A 12,360-nucleotide genomic window follows, 5' to 3' on the forward strand; every position below is an offset into this window, starting at 1 on the left:
ATTCTTAGTTGCCGCATGTGGGATCTAGTTCTCTGACCAGGGATTGAGCCCGGGTCCCCTGCTTTGGGAACACAGAGTGTTAACCACTGGACCACCAGGAAAGTCCCTGATCATAGTTTGAGGCTGTTATGAGAAAGTTGCTATGAACACTCGTACAACTCTTTCTGTGAACATACATTTTTGCTTCTCGTGGGAGCAGAATTGCTGAGTTATAGGGTAACTGTATGATTAATGTTAAAAGAAGTTACCAAACTGTATCCCCAAGTGGCTGTATGTTCCCACCAGGAAAGGACAAGAGTTCCAATTTTTCCGCAGCCTTGCCAACTCTTGGTATTGTTGGTCTTTTTCATTTTAGCAGTACTGGTTAGGTGTGCAGTGGTCTGTCACTGAAGCACACTTATGCCCATCTCTCTAACCTCTTCTGGGACAGCTGCCCCTGCCCCCACATTTTTCCCCAGTCTCCCTGACCATCTTTCTGTTTCTCCCATGTTCTGGGCTTTTTCCCTGGAATTCTCATCCTCTCAAAATTTCCATAACTAGTTCCTTTTCATGATTCAGTTCTCAGCACAAGTGTCACCTCCTCAGAGGCCTTTCCTCACCACCCTCTCTATTGGTGTCCTCAACATTTTTGATCATATTACTGTTTTTTCTTCCTTTGTAGCAGTGAGTCCTATGTGAAAGAATCTTATTTGTTTGTCTACTTGTTAATTGTCCGCCCAATAAGAACATCAGTTCCAGGACCAAACACACTTTGTGTTTTTTGTTTATCTAGAGCTTAATAGAGTAAATGTTCAATGTGTATTGTTGAACAGACTTGCAGTCCAAAATGGATGTTTGATATATTGATATTTGAGGTCCTGGGAATTAAAGGTATGCATATCAACAGAGAAAAAATATTTAAAGCATAAATCACTTTTATTGCCTGGGGAAATTTGATTTTGCATGTAAATATGCTTAGAAATCTAAAAATACAGAAAAGTAGAAAGAGGAGGAATATCAACATAGTTCCACCAAATATTGTGGTCTTAAAATGTAAATCACTTAACATTATTAACTAGGTTTAAAATTTGATTTTTTTAAAGTTAATATTAACTTAAATAATATTTCAACATGGAAAGAAAACAGTATATCCTTCTGGAAAAAGCTACTCATATACAAACATATCTATAGCTATCTGAATTTCTTCCCAAAATAGTACCATTCTGTGTACATTGCTTTGCACCTTAGTTTTTCATTTAACAATTTATCATAGAAATCATTCTATATCAATATGTGTATTAGTTAAGATTAGGTTCAGCTACAAGTGATGGAAAATTCAAAATATCAGTGTCCTGAAAACTTAGACTTTGGTTTCTCTTCCACTAATGAAATCCAGAGGAAAGCAGCCAGGCAATACTATGACTACACAATTATCGAGGACCCAGATTCCTTCTGTTTTTTGCTATGCCGTATTCAACATGGGGCTTCTACCTCATGGTACAATATGGCTGGCTGAGCTCCAGGCATTACATCTGCATCTAGCCAGCAGAAAGAGGGGAGAAAAGAGAGAGACACCCTTTCTCCTATTAAGACATTTCCTATGACATTTCTGCTTAGCTCCCACTAGTCAGAGCACAGGGACATATCTAGTTACAAAGGAGGCTGTGTTCTAGGTAGATATGTATACCAGTTCAAAAGGCAGATGAGGGAATCCCCTGGTGGTCCAGTGGTTAGGATTCTGCACTTTCATTGCTGAGGGTGAGGGTCCAATCCCCCTAGGATCCTACAGGCTGCAAAGCATGGTCAAAAAAAAAAAAAAAGCAGAGGAGAAAAGGAGAATGGATGTTGGGGGTGACTAACAATCTCTGCTAGAGTATACACAGAGTTGCCTCATTTTCAAAACTGGAATTTTTTTATAGCCACTTGTCCAATGGAAAGTGGGAGCCAGTCACCAAACCTCTTGTCCTACATTTCCAAATAGAAATTTCCAAATTCTCCCTGAGGTGTGTGATTGGTAGAGCTATGATCCAGCTGCAAGGGAGGTTGGGAATTTGAGTTCTGATTTCCAGGTTGAGAGGTGAAATTTGCGATAGAAGGATTTCCTCAAATAGAGAAACACCATTTAGAATTCGGACCATTCCTCTTATCAAAGACAGCTATATACATTAGACAAATACTTTTGAATCTTTGAAGCATCAAAAATCTAGCAAGGTAGTGAGGAATTACTGGACCAAGATACACGAAAAGAATCCAGAGAGATTAGAGTTGCTAGATAAAATACAGGACTCCCACTTAATTTCAGATAAACAACAAAATATTTTTAGCTTAAGTATGCCCATGCAATATTTGGGACATAGTGATACTGGAAAATAATTTGCTGTTTATTTGAAATTAAAATAAACTTGATGTCCTGTGTTTTTGTTTATTAAATCTGGCAACCCTAACAGAGAAGTGAGTCCAGCACTTGGGGCTGCTTTTATCCAGGGGCATTTGCCAGTCTGAGTCATCAGAGAGGCTGAGCTGCGCTTTTGTATAGAATTGTAATTCAGGGCCTCCCAAGGTTGGAGATTCTGATAGACCACTCCTGTGGTAGGCTATTCCTTCAGTGACCCCCAGTGAACCATAACTATGGGTATTCTCCGGACTCTGGGCTGGCCCTGTGATACACTTTCCCCGATAGAATGTAGGGCCAGCGATGTTGCGCTGGGCCTGGTTCAAGCCTTAAGAAGATGGCTTCCATATTTTGGCTCTGGGGGATGCCAGCTGCCGCGTAAGAAGTCCTACTACCCTAAAGAACTGGGACCTAACTGAGGAATGGGTGACAGGTGCCCAACTAGACTTCAGAATTGTCATGGACCTGTGGCTGCTATAGGGTTTCTCTGGTGGCTCAGATGGTAAAGCGTCTGCCTGCAACATGGGAGACCCGGGTTTGATCCCTGGATCGGGAAGATACCCTGGAGAAGGAAATGGCAACCCACTCCAGTAGTCTTGCCTGGAAAATTCCATGGACAGAGGAGCCTGGTAGGCTACAGTCCATGGGGTCACGAAGAGTCAGACACGACTGAGCGACTTCACTTTCTTTCTTTCTTTGTGGCTGCTATGTGTCTGCCACTTTCTCCTTTCTGAACAGGAGTATCTATTGGAATTTTCCTTCTTCTGCCTAACCATTACCTGAAGGGAGTAGATAATTTGTCTCTAATTCAAAGTTGTCAGATTCAGAGAAGAATTCCTTGAGAAACCTCAATCATCCGTGGACCTGAATTAGATGATGAAATTACAGACTTCAATTCAATCTTGGTACAGTAATGGGGTGAGATGGGAAGGGGTCTTTTTTAATATTTATTTTTATTTGGCTGCTCTGAGTCTTAGTTGTGGCACACGGGATATTTAGTCTTCATTGTGGCATCTAGGATCCTTAGTTGTGGCATGTGGGATCTAGTTCCCTGGATAGGGATTAAAACCAGGCCCTCTGCATTGGGAGCATGGAACTTAGCCATTGAACCACCAGGGAAGTCCCTGGGGAGAGAGGTCTTAAGAGCTGTATTTTGCATATGGGAGGAAGCATATTAGGGGACAGAGTGCAGATCGTGATAGATCATTACTTCAGTGGGCCCCAGTGAACCATGTATCTCTGAAATGACATTATTATAAGTTCCCTCCCCTTGAATCTGGGCTGGCCCGTGACCTGCTTTAATGAACAGAACATAGTGGAATGATACTATCAGTTCCAGGCCTAAAGCTTAAGAAGGCCTGGCAGCTTCCACATTTGCCCTTTGGAGGAAGCCAACCGCCATGTTTAGAAGCCCAGTTATGCAACTCAGTCGTTTTAATGTTCTCACAGATAGATGTCACCATTACCACAGTTCACTTTAGAACATTTTCATCACCTCAAAAAGAAACCCTGTGCCATTTACCTATTATCCTCCTATCCTTTCTTCCCCTACACTCCCAGTTCTAAGCAGTCTCTAATCTACTTCCTCTCTTCCGTCTCTCTTATGGATATTTCATATAAATGGAATCAAACAATATGCAGTCTTTTGTGACTGGCTGCTTTTACCTAGCATAATGTTTTTGAGACTCATCCATATTAAGAATCCACCTGCCGAGGCAGGGGATGTGGGTTCAATCCCTGGTCCGGGATGATTCCAAATGCTGTGGATCAACTAAGCGTGTGTGCCACAACTACGGAGTCCACCAGCTGCAACTACTGAGCTTGTGTGCTGCGATTACCGAAGCCTGCAAGCCCTAGAGCCCATGCTCTGCAACAAAAGAAGCCACAGCAAGGAGAATAAGCCTGTGCACCGGAACAAAGAGTAACCCCACTTGCTGCAACTAGAGAAAGTGTATGTGCAGCAATGGAGACCCAGTGCAGCCGAAAAAAATAAACAAATAAAAGGTTCATCCATGTTGTAGCATCTATCAGTACTTCATTCTTTTTTGTGGCCAAATAATGATTCACTGTATGGCTATACCACATTTTGTTTATCAGTTGATAGACATTTGAGTTGTTTCACTTTTTGGCTATTATGAATTTATGCTGATACTTAAGTTGGTGTACAAGTATCTGTCTGAATCTTTGTTTTCAATTCCTTGGGGGTATATACTTAGGAGCAGAACTGCTGCGTCATATGGTAATTCTTTGTTTAACATTTTAGGAAGTGCCAAACTATTTCACATTCCCACTAGCAAAACACAAGAGTTTCAATTTCTTCCCATACTTATCAACACTAGTCACCTTGTGGAAAATCAGCTGACCATAAATGTATGGGTTTACTTCTGGATTCTCAATTCTTTCACTGACCTAATATATTTCATTGTCAAGGATATGTATACCCATGTACTGTTACCATGAGTTGATTACTGTTATCTTGCAGTAAGTTGTAAAATCAGGAAATGTAAGTCTTCCTACTTAGACTGTCTTTTTAAAGATTGTTTTGGCTATTCTAAATCCCTTGCAATTTCATTAGAATTTTAGAATCAGCTTGCCAATTTCTGTAAGGAAGTCAGATGGGAGTCTAATGGAATTATACTAAATTTGTAGATCAGTTTTAGAAGTACTGTCATCTTAACAATGTGAAGTTTTTTGATGCATAGGATGTTTTTCCGGTAATTTAGGTCCTTAATTTCTTACCATGTTTTATAGTTTTCAGTGTACAAATTTGGCACTGTTTTTGTTAAACAATAACCTCAGATATGCAGATGACACAATCCTTATGGCAGAAAGTGAAAAGGAGCTAAAAAGCCTCTTGATGAAAGTGAAAGAGGAGAGTGAAAAAGTTGGCTTAAAGCTCAACATTCAGAAAACGAAGATCATGGCATCTGGTCCCATCACTTCATGGGAAATAGATGGGGAAACAGTAGAAACGGTGTCAGACTTTATTTTTGGGAGCTCCAAAATCACTGCAGATGGTGACTGCAGCCATGAAATTAAAAGACGCTTACTCCTTGGAAGAAAAGTTATGACCAACCTAGATAGCATATTCAAAAGCAGAGACATTACTTTGCCGACTAAGGTCCGTCTAGTCAAGGCTATGGTTTTTCCAGCGGTCATGTACGGATGTGAGAGTTGGACTGTGAAGAAAGCTGAGGCTTAGTCACTGGACCACCAGGGAAGTCTCACAATTTATTATTGATCTTGTATTCTGCAACCTTGTTGAATTTATTTATTAGTTCCAACAGGTTTTTGGTGGATTCCTTAGGATATTCTATACACAAGATCGTGTCATCTGTGAATAGTGATAGTTTTACTTTTTCCTTTCCATTTCCTTTCGTTTGTATGTGTGTGAATGTGTTTTATTCAAGTATAGTTGATTTACAGTATTATATTAGTTTTAGGCGTACAATAACTCGTGTGTGTGTGTGCTCAATCATGTCCAACTCTTTGTGGCCCCAAAGACTGTAGCCCACCAGGTTCCTCTGTCCGTGGGATTTCCCAGGCAAGAATATTGGCAGGGGTTGCCATTTCCTTCTCCAGGGGATCTTCCCAACCCAGGGATCAAACCCAAGTCTCCTGCACCTCCTGCATGGGCTGGTGGATTCTTTACTACTCAGCCATCAGGGAATCCCAGTCATACAATGTAGTGATTCAATACTTTTACAGATTATATTTCATTTAGTTTTACAAAATAATGGCTATATTTCCCTGTGCCATATGATATATCTTTGTTGCTTATGTATTTTCTTTTTAATGTTTATTTTTGGCGGTGCTGGGTCTTCGTTGTTGCATGGGCTTTTTCTTTAGTTGCGGCCTAGCTGTGGTATGCGGGCTTCTCATTGCGGTGGTTTCTCTTGGTGCAGAGCACCGGCGCTAGGGTGCGTGGGATTCGGTGGCTGTGACTCACGGCATGTGGGATCTTTCTGGACCGGGGGTCGAACCCCTGCTTCCTGCATTGGCAGGTGGATTCTTAACCACTGCGCTACCATGGAAGCCCCACTTCTGTATTTTATACATAATAGTTTGCATCTTAATCCCATACCCCTATTTTGCCACTTCCCCTTCCCTCTCCCCAAGAGTGACCACTAGTTTGTGCTCTCTATCTGTAAGTCTGATTCTGTTTTGTGATATACATTTGCGCATTTTACTTTTTTAGATTCTACATATAAAGGATAACATAGAAAATTTGTTTGTCTCCATCTGACTTACTCAACTAACCATGATAAATTCTAGGTCCATCCACATTGTTACAAATGGTAGAATTTCCTTCTTTTTTATGGTTGAGTGCTTTTGAACTGTGGGTTGGAGAAGACTCTTGAGAGTCCCTTGGACTGCAAGGAGATCCAACCAGTCCATTCTGAAGGAGATCAGCCCTGGGATTTCTTTGGAAGTAATGATGCTAAAGCTGAAACTTCAGTACTTTGGCCACCTCATGTGAAGAGTTGACTCATTGGAAAACACTGATGCTGGGAGGGATTGGGGGCAGGAGGAGAAGGGGATGACAGAGGATGAGATAGCTGGATGGCATCACTGACTCGATGGATGTGAGTCTGAGTGAAACTCCGGGTGTTGGTGATGGACAGGGAGGCCTGGCATGCTGCAATTCATGGGGTTGCAAAGAGTCGGATACGACTGAGCGACTGAACTGAACTGAACTGAATATCCCATGTAGAAGTAGAAGTGAAAGTCACTTAGTCGTGTCCAACTCTTTGCAACGCCCTGGACTATATAGTCCATGGAATTCTCCAGGCTAGAATACTGGAGTGGGTAGCCTTTCCCTTCTCCAGGGGATCTTCCCAACCCAGGGATCGAACCCAGGTCTCCTGCATTGTGGGCAGCTTCTTTACCACCTGAGCCACCAGGGAATATTCCATTATATATATGTGTGTGTGTGTGTGTGTGTGTGTGTGTGTGAGATTTTCTTTATCCTCTGACCTGTTGATGGACATAGGTTGCTTCCATATGTTGCATATTGTAAATAATGCTACTATGATCACTGGAGTGCATTTATCTTTTAGAATTAGTGTTTTCATTTTCTCAAGCTATATACCCAGGAGCAGAACTGCTGGATCATATGGTACTTCGTTGTTGTTGTTGTTGTTGTTTTTTGAGGAACCTCCATACTGTTTTTCATAGTGGCCAAACCGTGGGTGCCTTTTAATTTCTATTTCTTGACTAAGTGCTCTGGCTAGGACCTCCAAAGCAATAGTAAATAGAAGTGGCAAGAGTGGACATCCTGTTTTGTTCCTTGTCTTGTTTTCTGGACTTGTTATCCAGTTTTTCAGTATTAGGTGCAATATTACCAAGTTGTGAGCTTTTTTGCAGATATTCTATCAGGTTGAGGATGGCTGCCTATCTTTACAAATAAAGCTTTATTATTATATAGTCAGGCCATTCATTTATGTGCTGTCTATGGGTGTTTCATACTATAATGACAGAGTTGAGTAGTTATGACAGAGGCCATATGGCCTGCAAGCCTAAAATATTTACCATCTGGACCTTTAAGAAAAAAAAAATCTGCTGACATCTGTTTCAAACTGCTAAATTTGGGGACAGTTTGCTATGAAACAGTATATAACTAAAAAAAAAAAAATCCTCCCATTTTTGAATGGGACCTCAGAGAATTGTAGCACTGACTAAGGGGGACCCATAATTGAACAAACCCTCCCACAGACTCTTCAAGTTATCAGAGAGGCTCAAAATCAAAAGCCCTGAAATTGAGTTGCATGCATGCTAAGTTGCTTCAGTCGGGTCTGACTCTTTGCCACCCTATGGATCATAGCCCGCCATGCTCCTCTGTCCGTGGGATTCTCCAGGAAAGAATACTGGAGTGGGTAGCCGTGCCATTCCTGAAGGGAATCTTCCTGAGCTAGGGATCGAACCCATTGGCAGGCAGGTTCTTTACCAGTAGCACCACCTGGAAAGCCAAAATTGGGTTGAGGATCCTAACTTGCTAGTGTTTCCCCAGGATGGGGAAACAAATGGAAATCCTTTCTTTTTCCTTCCTTCTTTTAGAAATAATTTTATTTATTTAGCTGCACTTCGTCTTAGTTGAGGTATGCATGCAGGGTCTTTTAGTTGTGGCATGTAGAATCTTTTAGTTGGGACATGTGGGCTCTAGTTTTCTGACTGGGGATCGAACTGAGGTCCCTTGCAATAGGATCTCAGAGTCACAGCCACTGGACCACTAGGGAAGTCCCTAGAAATCCTTTCTGGAGGAAGATATCATTGCTGCCTCAAATGATTTTTTAAATACAATGTCCAAAACATAACCAGATACATATGGAGATAAAACAGCATGAAGAAGAATCAGTAGGAAAAACTGACAATGAAAGTGGACCCAGGAGGATTCCAGATTGTGCCCTGCTGCCCACCATGGGCACAGACCCTGAAACTACTATAATTACCATGTTTAAGGAAAGAAAAGCCAAACTTGAAAATTAACTAGGGCACTAAGAGAAAGTGACATAGCAGATCTGAAAAAGAACCAAATAGAAATTCTAGAACTAAAAAAAAAGAAAAGAAATAGAATAACCAAATTTGAGAGCCCAATGGAGGAGAATTTTTTAAAAAGCTGAAGAGAGAATTAGTGAATTGAAAGAGAAGAAAAAAATTTTAGAATAAAGCATTTAAGGACAAAAGACAGAAAAAAAACAGAAGAAAGGGATGTAGGGAGATGGTATAATATATATTTCAACTAGGAGCCCAGAAGGAAAGAGGAAAAGGTACAGAAACAGTATTTGAACATATAATGGCTGAGAGTTTTTCAAAACTGATGAAAAAGTATATAAAAGGTGATATCCATGAAATGACATACTCATCCCATGATATTGTGACTCAAAATCCTTCATTTACAAATCTGCCTTTGAGAGGATTCCAAAACCAGTATGGAGGTGGCACTGTAGCTAATGGAATAGTGCCCAGGAGGGCTGAGTTCAGGTACAAACTCGGCCACCTCCTAGCTATGCCACCTGGAGAAAGTTGCCACACTTCAGTTTTCTCAGCTGACAGGACCAGTAACACAAGCCTTCTCCACATTATCATTGTGAGAATGAGGGATACAATGTATGTGAACAAATCAAGTGAATGCCAAATGTTTTTTCTTATTTTGGCTGCACTATGAAGCTTTCCTGGTGGCTCAGAGGTTAAAGCGTCTGCCTCCAATGTGGGAGACCTGGGTTCGATCCCTGGGTTGGGAAGATCCCCTGGAGAAGGAAATGGCAACCCACTCCAGTATTCTTGCCTGGAGAATCCCATGGACAGAGAAGTCCATGGGGTCGCAAAGAGTTGGACACGACTAAGCGACTTCACCTCGCCTCACCTCATGAAGCTTCTCAGATCTTAGTTCTGGGATCTTAGTTCTCTGATCAGGGAATGAACCTGCACCCTGAGCAGTGAAAATTGTGGAGTTCTAACCACTGGACCACCAGGGAGTTCCCTGCGCCCAGGGCTTTAACTAAGATGTGGCTTGAGCAGTTGCACAAGCATGGCCAGGGGCATTGACAGGGACAGGTGGGACTGCCAATTTATCCAACTGCAAAATAAAAATGTGGGCCCCTTGTTAAAAACTTATTAAGAATTTCAAGACAGCGACAGCAAAGCGTTAATCGGAACATGGGTCACAGGCCGGTGAGGCCTGCTATGGTGACAGGTTTTGCAAACTGCTCTGTGCCTGAGGAGAGGGTTGCTCACCCCACACCCGGGTGTTTGTAGCTGGGGCCCATGTTATCTTCAAATTCTGAAGGGCAGCAAAGCTCAGGGAAATTGCAAAGCACACGAGTTTCCAAGTGCTGAGGAGGGCAAGTGCAGTGACCGGAGTGGTTTTCTGAGAGAGGGTGGGGCCAGCCCGGCTGCCATCGGAACTGACTGTTCCCCTACAGACTCTGGCCCAGGAAAAAAAAAAAAAAAGCCTGCAGCTGTATCTACAGGGCCTGTTGTTGTTTGCTGCGGTGTGTTACAACACAGCCTGGCAGCCTCCTGTGTCTCTCTCTTCCTCCGCCTGGTCCCAGGCCATGTGACATGGCCACACGGCACAGCAGATTTGACCACACGGTTCCTGCTGTTCCCTCAGTTAGTAGGCTCTTCCAGGTCTGCATTCTTCTTGCTCATGCTATCCTCCCTCTCTTCCCACCCTCCCCTCCCCCACTCCGAGTTTCTTTTCTTCCTCTTCCACATCCATCAGTCTGGCAAACACCATCTCTTCATACTCTTTTAGGACTCAGATCTAGTGTCACCTCTTCAATGAGGCCTTCCCTGACTCCCTCCCTAGGAAGAGCCGATTGCCCTGCTCCTGGGAGTCCTCCACTGGTCTATGCATAGCCACTCCCTATGCAGGTATCTTGTCACAATCTCTGAAACATGAGGCCCACGGACATGCAATGTGGATGGCACTGTCTCTTACGTCTGGGACAATGTCCTCTCACCTCAGTATACCGTGCACGTAGCACAGTGCTTAACTCCAGGCTGTTAAAAAGCACGTGGGTGTATGCTAAGTCGCTTCAGTTGTGTCTGAGAGAACTTATGGACTGTGGCCTGCCAGGCTCCTCTGTCCATGGGGATTCTCCAGGCAAGAATACTGGAATGGGTTGCCATGCCCTCCTCCAGGGGATCTTCCCAACCCAGGGACTGAACCCGTGACTCTTGAAGTTCGGACCTTGGCAGGTGGGTTCTCTACCACTAGCACGCCACCTGAGAAGCCCCATTAAAATCACAGTAGATGCTTAAACGATTGGCATTAGTATGCAGAATTAATGCACAAATAAACTGTTTCAGTGACACTCTTTGGCATCTGGTAAAAAGGTAAGCTTCTAGGCCCTGAAGCAGGGCCTTGGCCCTCATTGAGGAGGTTTCCGCGTCAGCTCTAGTGGTTGTTTCTGCAGGTGGCACCTCTTGAAGGCAGGGATGGTTATTTGCAGAAGAAGCTCTTCATAAATACCTAAATGACCCTAGGTGATATAGTGTTGAGGCCAGATGTGGAGTTAGGAGATGTTAGGTTTCCATAGGTGATTATTAAGCTCCACAGTTGTGGGACTTCAGGTTGCTGTTTCCTCAAAAATGAGATTGAGCGAGCCACTCCCTAAGGCCCAGGAGCTGCTAGCTCAGTCCCCTTCATCCCAATCTTGGTTTGGCCATTTCACTCCAGGGTCCCTGAGCTCCCTCCTGAAGTCCAGCTGCTCAGCAGACCTACCCGTTGGCAGGCGGCAGAGAACACAGACATCTTTTAAGAAAACACAGAAATCCTCTGCTGTCTCAGTCACCTGGGATCTCATGTTTGAAAGGTAGAAGACGGAGGGAAAGCCTAGTCTTAACAGAAAGGTAGAAGCCGGAGGGAAAGCCTAGTCTTAACAGTCCCTGAGTGTCCAGAGGCAAGTGCTACGTGCTATGGTTTCTCCAGATGGGATTTTTTTCCCCCCAGTTCCAAATGGACAATACCAGTTCCCCTGGTATTGTTTCCCGGGGCTAACCTAGCTTGCTTACCTGACGCAAACAAGCCTGGCCTGCCCCTCTCCTTCCACGAATCAGGTCGGGCAGGCGGACAGGAGGGCAGAACTGTCAGAGAGAGGTCCCAATGTGAAGTCCACTAGCTTGCTTGGGCATTAGTTTCCCCGGAGGTAAGGGATGGAGTGAGGGGGCGTCGTTCAGTTTCCTCCCTCTCTTCCCTACAGCGCCCACAAAGGGGCAAGGGCCAGACACGTGGGCTGGCGTGGGGGAGGCGGAGGTTACACCAAGGCGGAGGTGCAAATGGCCGGGGGCGGGGCCTTATTTGCATGGACGGCGTTCGGCCGCCAATCGGGATAGGAGGAGCGACAGCCCGCGCGTCTTTTGGGGCGGACTGACAGCCCCGGGGCCCTATGGGAGGCGGGTCCTGCGGCCCGCGGGGGCGGGACTGCGCCGGGCGCTGCCCGGGGGGACTCTGGCCTCTTCGCGGGCGCTGCCAGTCTCCGGCG

Source organism: Budorcas taxicolor, chromosome 11, assembly GCF_023091745.1.
Source record: "Budorcas taxicolor isolate Tak-1 chromosome 11, Takin1.1, whole genome shotgun sequence".
NCBI lineage: Eukaryota > Metazoa > Chordata > Mammalia > Artiodactyla > Bovidae > Budorcas > Budorcas taxicolor.